The sequence below is a fragment of the Quercus robur genome, chromosome 10, assembly GCF_932294415.1.
Source record: "Quercus robur chromosome 10, dhQueRobu3.1, whole genome shotgun sequence".
NCBI lineage: Eukaryota > Viridiplantae > Streptophyta > Magnoliopsida > Fagales > Fagaceae > Quercus > Quercus robur.
Genome location: NC_065543.1, coordinates 44,698,855 through 44,717,043, shown reverse-complemented (window position 1 = coordinate 44,717,043; position 18,189 = coordinate 44,698,855). Strand labels below are relative to the sequence as shown.

The window sequence follows — 18,189 nt, the reverse complement described above, 5'->3', positions numbered from 1 at the left end:
CAGAGCTCTGGTGATTTCACGTGGAGTCACCATAGCTTGTTATTTTGGCCGAACCAATGTGAAATTTTGCAGAGCTCTGGTGATTTCATGTCATAACATGGAGTCACCACAGCTTGTTATTTTGGTGGAACCGATGTGAAATTTTGAACAGCTCTGGTGATTTCATGTAATGACATGGAGTCACTATATATATATATAACTTGTTATTTTGGCGGAACTATGTGAAATTTTGCGCTGGTTTGGTGGGTATTTAGGTTTAGCCCTCGGAGAGGGACGTGGTTAGGACTTTTGCTTTCTCGATGTCAACAACATAGTATCGCTGGGCAGATGCACGCCCGATTATTCTTCAAGAAAGATATATTTTCACGTACACATTTGATTGTTACTTGAATCTATTTGAACATGATTTTCTTTCCTTTTTTTTTTTTTTCATCAGTTTAACCTCAAATGAGGCTGGGAGCTTAGTGATCAGATTGAAAGTTATAATTTTGAAAGCTGTTTTTGGTCTATTGAACAGGTTTGGAATACAAGTTAATCTCTCTATTCCTATGTTTTCAATTTTCAAATTTAATTGTTACTTGTGTTAGGATTTTAATTGGCCAATATATATATATATGTGAGAGAGAGAGAGAGAGAGAGAGAGAGAGACAATGTATTGCAAGTTCAATTACTGTTCACATATAAATTTTGCATAAGTGCTGCTGAAGCATTTGAGGCAGCCTCCTTGCAAAGGGGTATATCATGCATTGGATGCATGGTGTGTATGTATATATATATATATATATATATATATTTCCCCTTGCTAGAGCATTTCTCAGGCAAGCTTGTAAGATTTTGAAACCCATGCAAAACTTCTTAAGGAAGTTGCTGGAAATGTCTTATTTCATGTGCCAAATCAGATTGAAGAGTGAGAGCATTTAGGGTCCATTTGGATACAACTGAAAATTGAAAACACTGTAGCAAAATAATTTTTAAATATGTGAATAGTACCGTGGGATCCATTTTTAATGAAAAAATTGCTAAAAAGTGAAATTTGTGGGTTCCATGAATGGTTTACGGGACCCACTGGCGTGTTGAAAAGTGGTCGAAAAGTCGAATATTACGGCTATTGTTCACTCTTTTTTAATGTTCATATGCCTTGGTGCACTGTTCATGTCCCATGAACAGTGCACCAGGCGCTGGTCTTAAAAAAAAAAAAAAAAGTCGCAAACATGAATGCGCAAAACGTGAAAACGTTGAATCCAAACCGCACTTTAATTTCTGCAGAGCTTAAGTAGAGAGTGAATTGTGGCAACAAAAAAGGAGGTTGGGAATTTTATGTAGGTGTGTTGTGAGAACTTAAAAGAAGAAAAGCAAAATTGAGAGAGGCTGGGTTTTTGGGGCATGGGGCTTGTTAGAAACACTGAATGATTGTATTGTATTTCACACAATAATAGAATATACATGAGTGCCTTTATATAGGAGGCAGAATGTGCAGTAAAAGTAATAAGTGTGCTATACAAGTAAACAAAGTGGACTTAAAGCCCATATACCCTAATACATGTTAACAGGCCCTCTCAAACTCAAGGTGGATGTGAGACTAACTTAAAGTTGTCAACCAAAGTACAAAGGCATCCTTTAGGATGTGACTTGGTGAAGATATCTATAAGTTGATTTCTAGAGGAAACTGAGATCAGGTTGAGAGCACCATGGACAAGATGATAATGGATGAAACGACAATCGATCTCGATGTGTTTAGTCTGTTCATGGAAGACATCATTGTGAGTAATATGAATGGCACTCTGGTTGTCACAATAAAGAGGAGTAGCAGAGGATGTGGACACACCTAAGTCTTTGAGAAGTTATCGTAGTCAAAGGAGCTCAGATGTGGTATCAACAAGGGCACGATATTTAGTTTCAGTACTGGAGCGGGTCACTTTGTTTATTGTTTCGCCAAGAAATCAGAGAAGAACCAAGAAGAAAGCAATAACCAGTGGTGGACCTGCGATCAATGGGATTTCCTACCTAATCAGCATCAGAAAATGCATGGAGAATAAGAGGAGATTAAGCAGAGTAGAAAAGACCATGGAAGAGAGTGTCATTTAGGCGTCGAAGAATGCACAAAACAGCAGTATAGTGAGTTGATTGTGGAGTAGATAGATATTGGCTCACTTGGTGAGCAGTATAGAAAATATCTGGATGAGTGACAGTGAAATAAATTAGGCTGCCAACCAAGCGTCTGTGAAGAGAGGGATTAGACAATGGTTTCCCCCCTAAGGGAGTCAGATGCACATTAAGCTCAACTGGAGTGTTAAAAGTCTTGCTATCAGTTAGTCCAAGTCGAGACAAGAGTTCAGAGGCATACTTGGCTTGAGTAATATAAAGTCCATCTATAGAATGAGTGATTTCAAGACCAAGAAGTAGTTGAGATGTCCAAGATCTTTTATCTCAAACTGCTAACTAAGAAAATTCTTGAGTTCTTGAATGTCACTGAGGTCATCACTAGTTATGATCATATCATCTACATATAGGAGAAGTAAAATAGTGCATTTGTCAGTGTGACAAAGAAATAAGGCAGAATCATAATGATTGGCCATGTAACCCAAGTAAGAGATGGTAGAGTTGAATTTGGCAAACCAAGCTCGTGGAGTTGAAGATGACAAACCTTTTTTGATTCAACAGAGAAACTAGGAGGAGGTTGCATATAAACTTCTTTACTTAAGTCCCTATTAAGGAATGCATTTTTGACATCCATTTGAAAAAGGTCTCATTTACTGGTAGCAGCAACAATTAAGAGGGCACGAACAATTGAGATATGAGTAACTGGAGTAAAGGTCTTTTCATAATTAATTCCATACTCCTGTGTAAAACCTTTCCCAATAAGACGAGTTTTGTAACGCTCAATGGACTCATCAGAGCGAGTCTTAATCTTATAGATCCACTTACAGCCAACCACATATTTCCCAGGGGGGAGAGTCACCAAATCCCAAGTATGATTTTTAGATAATGCATCAAGTTCCTCTTTCATTGCAATTTGCCATAAAGGGTCAGTGGAAGCTTCACGATAGGTGTGAGGCCCGTGCAGTGTAGCAAGGGCAGTGTAACAATGATAGTAAATTAAATGTGCAAGAATGGATCTTACCCGAGTTGAGTGACGAGATCTTCAGGTAGAGCAGGAGTAGGGGACCCAAGCTCAAGGTTGGGTAGCTCGTTTTCGACTTGTTTATCTTCCACCTGTTCATTAAAGGGTGAACTAGGAAAGGGATCAGATATATCTGGTGGTTAGACAGAGAAGTTTGTAGAAGAATCAGGAGCAATTACAGGAGGATCAAAAGCAGCTACAGAAGGAATATATACCTCATTTGGAAAAAGATCTAAGACAGATGAGGAAGATAGGGAGGTACAGAAGTGAGAGAGCTTGACAAATGAGCGATGTTCCTAAAAGATAACATTGTGGGAGATACGAAGTCGATGAGAGACAAGATCATACACTGATACCCCTTTTGAGTTTCACCATAACCAAGAAAACAACAAAGACTTGACCGAGGCTCAAGTTTGTTATGCTCATGTGGTTGAAGAAGAACGAAACAGGGAGAACCGAAGGAGCGAAGGTGATGATAATCTAGAGGTGACCCAAAAAGATGCTCATATGGAGTTTGATTATGGATGATAGGACTGTGAATGCGATTGGTAGCATGAACATCATGAAGTGTAGCTTCGCTCCAAAAAGGAGCAGGAACTTTGGCAGAGAGAAGGAGAGCACGAATAGTGTCAAGAATATGACGAAGTTTTCATTCGGCTCTACCATTTTGCTGAAAGGTACCTGGACAAGTTAGTTGATGAACAGTGCCATAGGAATGTAAAACAGTTTCGATATCATATTGAGTGTACTCAAGAGCATTATCAAATCGAAGGTTTTTGATATGTTTGGAAAATTGAGTTTAAACCATTTTTGCAAAATTAGAATATACTTGCAATAATTCAGAATGATGTTTCATATGAAAAATCCAACTATAGCGGGAATAATCATCAACAGAGACAACAAAATATCGAGATACACCAATACTAGAGACAGAGGAAGGCCTCCAGATATTTGAATGAATTAGGTCAAAGATATCAGTAGACATTGATTCACTAGTATTGAAAGGCAAAACTGGTTGTTTTCCTAACTGACATGAAGCACAATCAAAATTTTCTGTGGACATTGAACTTAACAAACCTCTAGAAGCCAAGTTTTGTACTTGAGAGGAAGATGCGTGACCAAGTTAGGCATGTCAAAGTGCAAGGGAAGGAATAGAAGAAATTGTAGCAACTACAATAATAGAAACAAGAGCAATAAGTGGAAGACGAAGGTTGTCTATAGGAAACATACGCCTAACTTTGGGACCCGTCCCAAGCTCTTGTCCTATCCTCGGATTCTGCACAATACATCCAGAATAATTAAATATAATGCGATAACCCAACTCAGCTAATTGTCCCACAGAAAATAAATTGTAAGAAAGGTTGGAACATTAAAGACCCCAGGAATCAAGAGGTTGGAGGTCGAAACAGAACCTATATTATGACCAAACATTGTGGAACTATTTGCTGTGCGAATATTAAGAGGGTGTGGTGTAGGTTTGAGTTCAGAAAATAAGGACGAGTGAGGTGTCATGTGATTGCAACAAGCGGAATTCATAAGCCAAGATGAAGGATACATACCAGATAAAACTAAGAGAGAAGAAGAATAAATGTATTAGCAACCATACGAATGACATTGGCGATGATGTTTTTAAGGTCATCTGTGGACATGGTAAAAGTGCATCTTGAAGACTTAGACTGCGCAGAGACGGGAGCCATTGGTTGGACACTCTTAGTGTTAGCAGCAGTAGTAGCAGAAATTGAAACAATTGATTTGTTGCGATGATAGCAAGTCTCAATATTGTGGCCAAAACATTTGCAATAATTGCAAAAACGTTTGCTGGATTGTCGGCGACGATTATTGCAACAAGAAGAAGACTTGTCCTTATTCTTCATTTAGAAGCAAAATATGCAAAAATGAAATATACGCGAAAAACTAGATAAGGAGCACCTGGACTGCAAAAAGTCAACTGTCAAACCTGGTCAAAGTCAACTGTCAACACCGAAAGTCAACGGCCAACGAAGGAAGGTCAATGGATGACGTCAGCAGGTTGATTGGACAATGACGTCAGTAGCAACCTGGAAGATGATGTTAGCTAGGGCTGACGTGGCAGAGTGATGTCATAGATGATGTTAGCAACAATAGGGGCGGTGGTGCGTGTAGTGCGTGAGGCGCGTAGACAACGTGACAAAATTCTTCAACAGTGTGTGAGAGCGTGTGGGCAATCCGATAAGGCCAATTCTTTTCCGATGATGTAGATCTTAGAAAGACAATTCCAATGACGGCGGCGGTGAGATGATCAGAGCAATACGGAAGGCACGTGAGGCGCGTGGAAGAAACTGCTGAATCTTTGATTGGCATGTAGTGGCGCGTGGAGGGTCAGATGATGATGATTCTAACAGCGTTGTGTAGATTGGTTGAAAATCTACACGGTGATATGTCTTATGTCCTAATCGGAGGTCCAATGTGGAAGATCCAACGAAGGTAGTGATCTTGGTGGCGATGATCGAGCTTTTGGCGGTGAAGATTCAACCTTGGGCACCTCTGACGGCGGTGGAGCAGTCAGGAGAGGGCACGAAAAAGGTTTACTGACTGAAGAAGTTGAGGCAGCAGAAAATACCAACAAAGACAAGATTACAAGACACAAGAAAATTAGAGCAATGGCTCTGATACCATGTTATAAACACTGAATGATTGTATTGTATTTCACACAATAATAGAATATACATGAGAGCCTTTATATAGGAGGTAGATTGTGCAGTACAGGTAAGTGTGCTATAAAAGTAAACAAGGTGGGCCTAAAGGCCACATACCCTAATACACGTTAACAGAGCTGAGGTTGTGAAGCCTAGTATTGAGAAGAGCTTAGTGTTTGGTAGAGAGTTCTTCTCTCCATCGGAACAATAGGCTCGTTATGCTCATTACCAACTTATCGACATTGTTGTAGAGAGCAACAAGAAAAAGTTTCTTGTTCAGGTTCTCGAAAGTCAAATGAAAAATGAAGGAGCTTTTATTGAGCTCCTGTACTTTGAAAATCAACAAGAGTGAGCCATTTTTTAGTCTTAAGCCAAGCGTCCTCTCTCTCTCATATATATATATATATATATATTTTTTTTTTTTTAATCTTGTGCCTTAGTTTATTTCTGTATCACCATGATAAACCAAGATCGTTAAAAGAACCCATGCCCATTGCGTCATTGAAAATATACCCCATTTATTATCCCGACTCATATTTTTAATTAGTCCCATTGTTATGGTTCAAAGGGGATCACTAAAAAAGGATTTCAGAGGTTCTAGAATTACTGTGCCAGGAAGGCAAGCGAGATGATTGTACAGATTTTGTAAGTTTAAGCTATGAAGGTTTTGTAAGTCTTTGAATTTGTAATTGTTTTTCTTTAGTGATTTTCTATCGGAATGTCTTTGTCTCTATAGTGATTTTTCCATTGGAAATATTTTCCTTTGGTTTTCTACTCTCTGAACATTCTCTGTCTAACAATAGTTTTTACTGCTTTGGTTTATTGTCTATGATATATATATATATATATATCTGAGTTATATTTTTATTATTTTGATTATAATGTGTGATTAACTGTATTTATTTATTTCACATTGTTAATTAATAAGGTGTCTAAACTATTCTATATATATATAAAAAATAGTGTCTAAACTATAAAATCCAATATAGGAATTTTGTTTTCAACTTGGATTAATTTTTGTTTAAAATTTGTATTTTTTTTTCTTTTTTCTTCTTTTGTTTTCTATCAGTTTCAACTCAAATGCGATGGTGAATTTAGCAATCAGACTGAAGGATTCAATTTTGGAAGTTCTCTATCATCTATTGGCCAGGTTTGGGTTCTTGTATAAATATGTTTACATATGTACGTATATGTGCTTGTATAGCTGATCGAACTTAGGTGTCAGCTTCTGGATATGCATAGGAAACTATTTATAAAGCATATTTGGTCTATGATATTTATTAATATGTAATTGTTACTTTTTTTTATGAGAGTAATAGATTATCATTGACTCTATTTTCTGCTTTTGTTCTGGGGTGTCCATTTCATTTTTGCATTTTATTTATATGAACTGGGTTTCTTTATTATCTCTAGTCTTTATGTTACCAGAATTTTTATTTATCTATGGATTCCGAGTGTTTCCATTAGAAAAGACAAAAGGCAAAGATGACCAATGATAGAAGTGACTTGTGAATCAAACAAAAAAGTTGTGGGGATGAGATGGAAAAAAGGAGGACGAAAGAGATGGGTTTAATTAATTTAATTCCTCTTTTCCTTTGTAACGTAGAGGTTAATGAAATCCACCATTTGAGGTGTATTTCGCTATATTTTGAGGTCATTTATGGACTAAGAAATATTTTCGCCAAATATATATGAGGTACTGCCCGTAAGGGTGGTTGCAGAAAAGAAGTTGCTGTCTAAAAGTCTCTGCTATCCTGTGAGTAATTTCATTGCCACATAAAAAAAACCATAATTACTGTGATTAGTTGTGTATTATTTTTATATAAACCTTTTATTTTTTTTTACTATTCACAGTTTGTCACAAAAACAATTGTGACAAAAGTGATTTTATTTTATTTTATTTTTTTATGTGGTACTAGATTTTTGGCAATGGAATTTGTGAGACTCCTAAGGTTCACTTCAAAGCTAGCAGAATATGAGATGGTATTAGAGATAAAATAAAAAAATAATAAAAAAGGCTGGTGGGTGAGAGAAACTTTGGTAGGAGGAGTTGAAAAATGGAAAGATAAAAAATAGGGAGATGGTAGAAGAAATTTAGAACCTGTTTGGTCATCGATTTTAAACACCAGTGTTTAGTGTTTAAACACTGAACATTAATGTAAAAAAAAAAAAAATTGTATTTGATAGGATATCTATGTTCAGTGTTGTTTGAACAATTTTGTTAAAAATATGGTTTTTAAACCATGTTTTTGAAATTACCTGAGATGTATTTTTAAACAACAAACAATGCTTTTCAGTGAACTTCAAACCCGTGGGTCTCACCTGATGTGACAAGTCTTCTCTCTTTACCCGTGGGTCCCACCTATAAAGAAGGAATACTGATGAGAAAAAAAAAAGGCAACGGTATAAAATGGATTTCTCCACTCTCCTCAATTAAAAAAATTATTTTGTACAATGTCAACTTTTTTTTTTTTTTAAATCAAACACACACACCTCCCAAACACATTTTCTGTTTTTCAAACACTGAAACATATCATTTAAACTATGGTGTCATATACATTTTTTGTTTTACGAAAACTAAAAACATATTTTAACTGTACTTTTTAAATCACAATTTTCGTATTATTTTAAACAATGATGTTTGAAACCTACTACCAAACCGCCCTTAATGTTTTTTAAAAAATTATTGACGAAGGGTAAACATCTTATTTGAGGGAAAATTTGAGGAGTTCATGTTAAAATATACTAAAAAGAGTTTGGAAGCATTTTTTCAATCAAAGCCTAAAAACTTCTCCACTCTCTTCTCTCACAATACTTATCTTCCTCCTCTCTACCTCCTTCGCTCTCCGTTTAGGGATATGGTTATTAGTCAAGTACCACCTAAGTTTCCGACAAGGAGAGCTTGTACTTCCTTTGTTTCGAGCAAGTTTGCCATGGGTGTCAACCGTCAAATTCTAATAATATTTGATGTGTATGGCTTCGACAGCGGATAGAAGCGTTGTGAGCAGCTTCGTTGCTGCGAAATTGGTGTCAACCGTTTTGTTGTTTGAGGTCTGGGATGCCATAAAATGGCATCTTAAGAAACGTGAATTTAAGAGTTTGGATCCAAACCCAAATCCCACGTTTGAATGCTTTTTATGGCCAATTGAACAGGTTTGGCTTCTAGGTTTATTAGCTCTATTCCTTTGTTTTTTTTTTTTTTCCTAATTTATTCTTACTTGGATGATTGGATCAATTTATATTTAATAATTAATTTTTTTGTCTTCTGTTTTCTACAAGTTTCAGCCTAAATGCGGCTCTGTACTTAGCCATCAGACTGAAGCATTCAATTTTGGAAGCTATTTATAACCGACTGAACAGGTTGGGGTTCTAGCTTTAAGCTCTCTCTTCCTTCGTTTTTCAATTTTGCAAATTTGATTGTTACTTGGATCAATTTTTGTTTCATAATAATTGATTTATTGCCTTTTGTTTTTTATGAGTTTCAACTTTAATTCCGCTTTTAATTTAGTGATCAGATTGAAGGTTTCAATTTTGGTAGCTCTTTTTTCGCCTATCAAACAAATTTGGGTTCTTGTATAAATATGTTTGTTTATGTGCCTGTAAAGCTCATTGTGCTTAGACATGGCAAAACGGGTGGGTCGGGTTCGGGTCGGGTCAAACGGGTCACGGGTCAAAAACGGGTCATTTTAAGCGGGTTGAAAATAGGGATGGCAATGGGGCGGGGTAGGGCCGAAAGATGGGGTCTTCGTCCCCGCCCCGCATTGTTTTATCTTGCCCCATCCCCGCCCCGCCCCGCATGACGGGGAATGCTTTCTCACCCCATCCCCGCCCCATGGGGCCCCACGAAACCCCGCCCCACCCCGTAAAACTCTACTTTTTGTTAATTTGCCCTACAACTAGTACAATTTTTTTAATGAAACCTATTTCATTAATAAAAATATACTTGAAATTACAACTAAATTTATCCCATAAAATCAAATCAATTTTTAGAAAAAATTGAATAATATATCCAAGTGTTTATCAAGACAATCATTAAAAAAAAAAATTAAAAAAAAATCTCATAGTATAACACAACAAAATAAAGGCATAGAATCACATTAAATAGAATAAAATATGCTAATATTAATATGTTTGTTTAAATAGTAGGGTTTTAGGTATGAAAATTTTACAATTATAACCTTTAGTAAAGCGGGGCGGGGCGGGGACAGGGAGGGGCGGGGCAGGGTGGGTCTAAAAAGCCTAAACCCATCCCCGCCCCGCCCCGTGGTGCGGGGCTAAAATCTTGCCCCATCCCCGTCCCACTGCCTTTGCGGGGTGGGGAAAACCCGCGCGGGGCGAAGCAGGGAGGGGCGGGTTAAGCGGGGCGGGGGAAAATTGCCATCCCTAGTTGAAAACGGGTTCGGGTCAATCGGGTTGCAGGTCGGGTCGGGTTGACCCGTATTTTTCACATGAAATTTTTTATTTTTTTATTTTTTTATTTATAAAAAAACAATATGTATTTGTCATTTAGATAGTTATGCAACATATTACTTGATGTAAAATGCATTATTTTGAATTCACTACTTATATCAAGAATAAACTCAGTTAAACTTATTAATACTCATTCAATAATTTTAAAATTATACAAATCCTAACATTGCTATCTAAACCAAAACAACACAAAGATAAGTAAAACAAATATACAAGTTTTATTTTTACATAATATCAACATTCCAAAAAAAAAAAATTACAAATGACTTATTGGATAACTCATTTGATAAAGAATAAAAACATATAAGAAAGTTACAATTTTAAAAATTAATTTTATAATCTATTATCAATTGTGATTGACACTCTATTTCAATTTGAGATATACATTAAAGTTTGATTGCTTACTTATTTATACCTAGTCTTTTTTATGAAGATCATATCATTGTTAAGCAGTACACACTCTAGGAAATATCATAATTTATTTTGAAAAACCGTTTATTTTGAATATAAATTGTTAAAAAATAGATCTAAGCATTCATAATTTACGCTAATTTAATACTTTGACTTTACTATTTTTACACTTGTGAATGTGTCTCACACATATCTACAATTTTAAATCTGTTTTTAATTTTACTGTAACCAGATTATCTTGGCATGTACTTTGTTATTTGATATCTGAAAATCTTTACTCATTATAGAATGCTCAACCATTTATTTTTCAATTAATTTGCATGCAGTTATGTAAATGTATCAATTGTTTCCTTAAAACTCACAATAAACAATTAAACCAATATTTTCTTAATTTCACTTTTTTTTTTTACCAAAAAAAAAGTTTTAAAAAAATGGTTTGGGTTCGGGTCGGGTCGGGTTGACCCGCAAAAAACACGGGTCGGGTCACGGGTCAACCCGTTTTTGCTTCGGGTAAAAAAAAAATCGGGTTCGGGTTGGGTATTTTTCAGGTCGGGTCGGGTCGGGTCAGAAAATTCTGACCCGTTTTGCCATGTCTAATTGTGCTTAGGGGTTAGCTTCAGTTCTGGATATGCATAATTTTGGATTATTTAGAAGGGTTAGTTAAACATCTTAGGTCTATGATATTTATTGATGCGTAATTGTTAAACTTATTGGTTTGGTTGAAGATGGAAGGCATGTTTATCTTTAGAGGCTATGAATAATTGAAATTTTCTTTTTTGGGCTGTCCATTTTCATTTTGCATTTGTTTTATATGAATTGGGTTTCTTAATTATTGCTCAATTAATGGTATGTTTTACTTATAGAGTCACTTTTCTTTAGGGGTTTGATGCAGCCATAGAAGAGGAATTTTTTATTACTTCAAAATTCAAAATAAGTTGTAGCCAAGTAGCTTAGTTCTCACCTTTTTTGTAATTAATTTTCTTCTTTGTTCTTTCTCTCTTCTTTGTAATTTCTGGTCTGCTTTGTGCTTTTCATGCATAAAGTAGCTTTTTGAATATGCATCTTTCTTACTTATCCCAAAAAAAAAAAAAAAAAAAGTATTTTTGCCCACTACAAACTTTGTGCGGGAACAAGCCTACGAGCTAAATTTTGGTGTCAATTTTGAGCACTGTTAATATCTATCTTTTTCTTCTTCTAAACAACCCCAAGTTAAGCCCTAACTCTTAACTATGAAAACCATAAAACCCCACATAATTTCTCTATCAAATAGTCACAATTTCCCCTTTCAAGGGGAAGGGGGTATGTGTTGTTTTGCTTGGTTGTTTTTGTGCTCTTTGAAGATTTAAGAAAAGAGTTGCCCATTATCATTGTTGGGGCATATTCAGATTAGTATAAAAATTAGCAGGAAGGAAAGGGGAAGAGGTTTTTTTTCTTTACTGGCATGGTTTTATGTTTTCTTTTAAGTTTTTCAAGCTTCTCTGATATTTAAGGCCAATGATAGACGAGATTTGTGCATCCAACAAAAACATAGTGTGAATGAGATGCAAAAAAGAGGAAGAAGAGATGGGTTTTATTCCTTTGCCAGTTGGGTTTCTTGTTATGATTGTTGGTTAAGATAGTCAATGCTTGAGATTTTGACTAGAGTTTATGCCTCTGATGTTGAACTTCTAGTTTTTGTTTTTGGGGAGGAGGGGGGATCAGATGCTGAATTATTGAAAATTGGCTAGGTTGATTTATTTGTTTGATTGAATGGTGTTTGTGACAAATTTTTTCTTAAGAATTAACATTTATTTGTATCTTACACATTACAATTATATGTTAATTGTGACTTTTTTCACTAGAAAGTTATGTTACTTGATTATGTAACCATAAATGGAAATAGCATTTATTTGTTTGTTCTTTGATTAATATGTAACTTTTGCTTCTATTTTTTCACCCACTAATGGAAATAAATTCAAATACTTCTAACCATATAAATGATCCAAAACAAGGGATTAAAAACCCATGAATTGCAAAATAATGATTTCCAAATCCCTTGATTGATTTGAAATCCAAATCCTAAATCTAAATACATGTTCCCAAATGCAGCCCAGGGGTTGGGCTCTGTTAAGATTTTTATGTTAGCAAGGCCTGGTTGTGTTATTAAATTATCATATATCCATGATGTTAGCCCTCACTAAACTTAGCCTAGAAAGCCCAAGCTCTAGGTTTGTGCATATAGGAGGTTCATCACTTCTAATACAATTTACTTTGAATGCTAAGAGTTTTGTAGCTTAGTGACATTGACTGGTCTCCTTTATGAGGAAAACCATAGTTCAAATCTACCTCCATACATTTTCTTTAGTTTCTTTCAAATATACCTGCAATTTTCAATGGAAATCTCTAATTCTAATCTTCCTTTTGCTTTCAAGATTCTCACAACCAAGAAAATTTCTTTTTATGCTTTCTTCAGATTGCCCTTTATGACAGCAATGTTCTATGAAGTAATTTTAGTAGAGGTATTTTTGGGGTAGTTACAAGTAACCCACTTGAGATTAGGCCTATTTTCACCTTGCCTGCCCATGGTTCTGAAGTTATAGCACTTTGCCCAACTGAGATTAGCTCCATTAGGCTTTGGTAAGCTACCTGTCCATTTTCCATTAGGAAAGCACTTTTTAGATGAAAAAAACATCAAATGAATATAAAAAAAACTAGGGTTTGAAATTTTTACAAAACTGAATGAATATCACAAATAAGGATCCCTGATTAATTTGTTGAGGATACCTAGCCAACTCCAAAGTTTTGGGACTAAGGCTTGGTTGTTGTTTTTTAGATTTCAACATCAACACTAATTCATAGATGAGGAACAGTAAGTCTTATATTAGACCTATGGCTTATTGAATGACTTCAATTATTACAAAATCACAATTGCACAGTCACACATACATATAAATACTGAATTTTATGAATTCTTGATGAGACAAATTGTTAAAGATTAATTTTTGTAGTAAGGGTGAATGAAATAATATTGTTAGTGGCTTCTTCATCTCTTCACCTTGAATTGTACTCATTGCAGTAGGTTTGGGAGGGAAACCTAATAAAGCTGAAGGAATTTATTTATTTTTATTTTTTTGAAAGTTAAGTGGATTCTGTTCTCTTATGTTTGGGTGAAAAAGTAATATTAAAGCTAAAGGGTTTCTTGTTTGTGTATGTGCCAGTGATGAAGCACTATCTTTCATTGAAGCATTTCACTCGCTTCTTGGTGAACTCGCCTTGTTTCCAACTGCATTAATTGGTTTACACTTCCAAGTCTTGGGTGTCTCGCCACTTCATACACATTTTCCTATCATCTTGCTTTTCTTCATGGCTACAATCGTCCATCACATTGCATATATGGGGATAAAACTACAACCTCAAGATGCTGGATACCTTCCCATATTGAGGTTCATTTGTTTGGTTTCTGGAATTATTGCTATTGAGCTACTCTTTGCAATAATCATCTCTCCCTTTTGGCTATTCATGGTTAATTTATGCCCAATCCTGATCCTAGGGGTACATCATTTGTACCAACTAATTTATCAGTGTGTTTACTACACAGCTAATTTAGGACTTGATGCAGTCTGTAGCTTGTTTAAAAAGATTTGTCAATTAGTTGAACAGATATATGATTGGGTCCAACAAAAATTCTAGCAAGCAGCTTCTCAAGCATTTTCTTAAAGGGAACAGGAAGACAATGGTACGTATTAGATGGAAAAAAATTGTCTCAATGACATGTTATTGTTAATTAGACATAAAGTAAGCAAAATTTTCTCTTTCACAGTTTTCTGTTTGTGGAAGTTTGAATTTGTTTACATTTTATCTAAAGTAAGGTTATTAATACTATATTCAGCATATGTTTTTATACTTTACTGAAGATTCACATCCAACTGCTTAGATAATAAAATTTGCAATGCAAATTTTCAGCAACTCAACTTTTAAGGTTCAAAGGTTATATGGAATGTGAAATTTCTATCTTATTTTATTTTTGTGACAACGCCAAAATTCCGTAGTAAGAGAAACAAAACCAAACAGAAGCCAAAATTAGGACACCGAATCTCACCCAACCATGCAGCCATATGAAAATACTGCAAATTGACAAAACAGATGCTAAAGCTTAGACCAAAAAACGTGAATATGCATTCATGGTGCCACTTTAGCCATATTGATTGTGTTTCTCAAGGATAGGGGTGGCGATTAGGCGGGTTTGGTAGATTTTGGATTGGGTCCTAAATAAGTCGGGTATATAATTACCCATTAACTCATTTATTACCTGTTTAAATTTATATTATTTACCCATTACTCATCCAACTCATTTTAAATTTATATTATTCACCCATTACTCATCTAACTCATTTAATAATCCAATGCATCCATTTAACCCATTAAAATCAAAGACTTGGAATTTCCTATCTATCTCAAGTTTCTCAACATCCAAGCAAAATTTTAAAAAATTCAACAACTCAAAATTTCTCAACCTCATACTAAAAACAAAATAATCAAGTCTAAGCATGCGTTTGTTTCAGCTTTTAAAAGCTAAAACGCGCTTTTTGAGAGCAAAAAGTGAAAGTCAGATGTTTGATAATATTTCAAAACGTGCTTTCTTAAAAAAGCTATGTTTTGAAATGCAAAGAATTGAGCCAAAATGCGCGGACAGGTTTGACGAGCTCTTGCAAACGCAAAAGCGCTTTTGATCAATGTTACTGTTGGATCTAAAGGTTAAGTACTAAATTGCCCACATGTTTTTATTAAAAACCCAATTTTACCCTTTGATAAATCAAGGTAGATTGCCATTTGCAACCCCAGAACCCTTTGATAAATTAATTGCTACCACACAAAAAATAGCGTCTAGCCAAGGTTCAATTCAATAACAAATTTCCAAATCCAAACACAAAAAAATATATAACAAATTCCCAAATCAGCTAAAGAAAAAAAAAATCAATCCCTTGCAAATTAGGATTCCTCAAAATGCAAAACAAAAAAACATCGAAATATAGCGAAATCTTCCCTTATGTAGTATCTCCCTTTTGTTTGCTTTGCTTTGATCCAATCTTTAGTCAATGACTAGCGACAGGCATGCGTGAACCCTGATTTAAAAGGTTGTCTCTCTTGCCTTTGTCATCTGTCGGCGATCTTTGTGTGTGTGTGTGTGAGAGAGAGAGAGAGAGAAAGAAAGAGTGAGAGCTTTTGGCTTTTGGTATGTCCTGGAAGATAGAGAAGAAAAAAGAAAAGCAAAATGAAAAGTCAAAAGTGAAGATAGAGAGAAGGTAAAGAATACGTGTGTGGAGGAGAAAAAGAGAGGAAAAAATATAAATAAACGTGTGGATGAAAGAAAAAGAGATAAAGAGAAAAATAAAATAAAGAAAAAGAAATTAAAACTAAGAAATGCTACTATAATATTTTCACAATATTTTTACAATAAATTTTAAGTGGTGGGTTGTTACTAACTAATACTAGTGAAGAAAAATAATTTAAGTGGTGTGTTCAAATTAAAATTAGTAACAACTTAATATATATAATTTGTTGTGAAAATATTATAAAAATATTTTTACAACAAATTTTAGTTAACAATATTTTTACAAAAAATTTTAGTTAATAATAAATCATTATTGTTATTATTATTATTATTTATTTTTTTAGTAAGTATTATTAAGTAGTTGATTTAAGAATGAAACAAATTTCCTTATATATACATGTCATTTTTGGTAATTTACAACTCAAACCGTCACTTTTATAAGTGCCAGCCAAACACTTAGTTTTTTCAAAATGTACTTTTTAACAATTTTTATCAAACACTCAACTTTTTAAAAAAACCCAATTTCATACTGCACTTTTTAAAACCTCCACTTTTTCAAAAAGTTTGAAAACCCGTTTGGTACGTGTATTTAAACAACAATTTTCAATTTTTTTGAAAATACGTATGGATAAAAATGTGTATAATATTATTTAAAAACTGAAAATATGTGTTTAAAATTATGCACCAATAATACATAAGTGAGTTTTAAGAGAAAAAAATACTACAGTCTTTGTCTTAGAAATTGCTAAAATAAGCAAAAATTAAAAATTAAAACAAAAAATGGCATGAAAAATACTGAAAGTGAAGAACATCTTCCTCCATATCATTTCTTATATTTTCTTTTCCTAAACCTAGGTTTTCGCAGCAACCAAACACAACTTTTACCCAAAAAAAAAAAAAAATGGATACAATTTTTATAAAGACGAACAAGACTGTCATGATCTGTGGCTTAATTGATCTCCACAAATACAAAGCCTCCATCTAGTGAGTCCATCAAGAAAGCCGCCGCCGAGCCAGTTCGATGACAAGTGAAGGAGATGATGCCCACTCAAAGAAATAGAAGAAGAAGAACGACCACAAGGCCAAGTCGTGGAGCTCGTTTTCTGGTACAATCTGAGAGGTTAAGCAGTGTTTGGAGGAAAATAAAATTTTGGTAGGAAAATGAAGGAGGAAGAAATAGAGAAATTGAGAGAGAGGGAGAAAGAATGTGGAGCGGTTGTGAGGGAGAAAGAGTGTTAGGGTTTAGATTTTTCCTTTTTTCTTTTAGAATTTAGATTATAAAAGTTTTTAAAAAATAAAAAATAAATGGATATAATTGATAACCTATGGATTTACTTATTAAGACTTGTTTAACTAAATAACCAAATGATTTTTATCCATTTAATCCAAATATTTAATTGGGCAGGTCATGACTTATTCAAATCAGGTGGATCATGAATGAATTAACGAGTTTGGTTAAAAATGGCCACCCTAATCAAGATCTAGGAATTGCTTCTAACTGATGTTTGCACACCTTGTGATTGCCTAGAGTTAAACTGATTGCAGTATCCTTACGTCTCATTCCCAATAGTGGCATAGTAATACTTTATTGCCTGGTCTGTATTTGCACACATAAACAGTTGCCATCCATTTGTTTCTTTTGGTTCCCGCTCCATCTAGCATCAAAATGACTTGCCTCTACAGCACTTGCCAATTCTTGATCCAACTTTTGCCAACACCAGCATTGCATTGTGTCTGCATATCCCCACCACATTTATCTTGATTCTCCAATATTTATGATAAAATCATGTTTGAAATACATTTAATCCAAATGCCTTTAAAACACTCATTTGACAGGGCATACAGTCGTCTGCGATTGATTAGTGTGTAGGCGCTGCATGTCTCTCAATATTGACTTCCAACAATGGGTGGCTTCACATTGCGTCCAGGGTGGTCACAACATTACTCTGACTTGGAAAAAAAAAAATTTTAAAAATTTTTTGATTTTTTTTATCTTTAAAAAAATTGTGACCACCCTAAATTTTTTTTAGGCCCAACATAATTAAACTTTGAACAAAATTTAATAACAAATTTGATTGTAGTCTTATAGGCTGAGGTTATAACTCAACTCAATAATTTTTTTATTGGATGTGAATTTTGACAAATTTACTATTGGATTACATTTTTTTTCTTATATCCCCATACATGCAAAATTTCAAGAA

At 34.6% G+C, this 18,189-nt stretch overlaps 1 long non-coding RNA gene across 1 annotated transcript; it reads left to right on the top strand.

The window, feature by feature from the left end:
* Positions 1-8,581: 8,581 nt before the first annotated feature.
* LOC126703422 (uncharacterized) lies at positions 8,582-14,475 on the top strand. Its single transcript, XR_007648062.1, has 3 exons — positions 8,582-8,949; positions 9,082-9,156; positions 13,875-14,475. It is a non-coding gene; the product is annotated as an uncharacterized LOC126703422 (long non-coding RNA).
* The last annotated feature ends 3,714 nt before the right edge of the window (positions 14,476-18,189 follow it).